This window comes from Elephantulus edwardii, unplaced genomic scaffold (genome assembly GCF_000299155.1).
Source record: "Elephantulus edwardii isolate Elephantulus edwardi_28Jun2011 unplaced genomic scaffold, EleEdw1.0 scaffold00149, whole genome shotgun sequence".
Taxonomy (NCBI): Eukaryota; Metazoa; Chordata; class Mammalia; order Macroscelidea; family Macroscelididae; genus Elephantulus; species Elephantulus edwardii.
In genome coordinates this window covers 7045452-7046561 of record NW_006399899.1, presented here as the reverse complement: position 1 = coordinate 7046561, position 1110 = coordinate 7045452, and positions in this window count along the sequence as shown.

Sequence of the window (1110 nt, the reverse complement as noted above, 5' to 3'; positions counted from 1 at the left end):
GATTTCTTTTTTAAAGAGATCCTTGTAGATTTTGAAGCAAGTACAAAATTTAAAACAAAAACAAATTTGAAAATGTGAAGATTCAATTTTAAAAAAGAATTATTAATACTACTGAAAAGCACATAAATGATTTTAATGAAACCTCAAATATGTCAGTGAAGTTAGGACAACAAATAGAAAGCGCAATTCCTTCCACACTTAAAGACATGTGTATTCAATACAATTTTTTGTCAGATAAATATTAGGCTTAATTTTTTAAGTACATGCATAAAAATACATGCTAATTTTTTACAATGGTAATATCTATTTTGATATATAGGAAGTTCAATTAGTTTTGAAACAATTTGTATACTGTTGCAGCACAAATAATGACAAGTGAATTTTAGTAAAAACACTTGAACTAAGACTATTACGTTGTTATACCAAAACATACATTCTATTATCATTATAAAATTATTTTAAATCATGACTTTTTTCCCAAAGAAAAACCCAGTCTCTTTTTATTTTTATCCTAAAAGAATTCTAGACTTCATTCTGTTAAAAAAAATAAAAAGAAAAGAAAAGAGAAGGGACCATTTAAAACCATGCATTTTCTGTTCAGGTGGAGCTTTTAATTCCTCTGAATCCAAAAAGAGAATGCTGCTTTATTTTTAACTTTTACATTTTATGTTGGTTTGCATACAAAAGTTCACGTACATTGTGTTTCACACTATCCTTTATTCACATTGTGTTTCATAGAATCATTCTCATTCTTTATGTTTTATAAAATCAATCATAAAAAATAAATAAATCACTGTTGAACTACACACAGCATTACCCTGTCTTTTCAGATCTCTGCCAGATTGTTCCCAATTCCTTTACCCCTTCCACCTCCACCCACCAAATTGTGTGGCCCTGTGATTTCTCCACTTGTCCACTCTGACCCTTTTGCTCCTCCTCCTTCCTCCCTCCAGTCTTCATACCTGTTTTACTTGCTATGCTTCTATTTTTCTTTTGCAGTATTTGACCTTAAAAGATTTAATTGGTTCACTCAGCATAATGCCCTCCAGTCTCTCCCAAGTTATGTGGTAATTTTTTAAAATTGTTGATCCTGAGTGCTTCATAGTATTC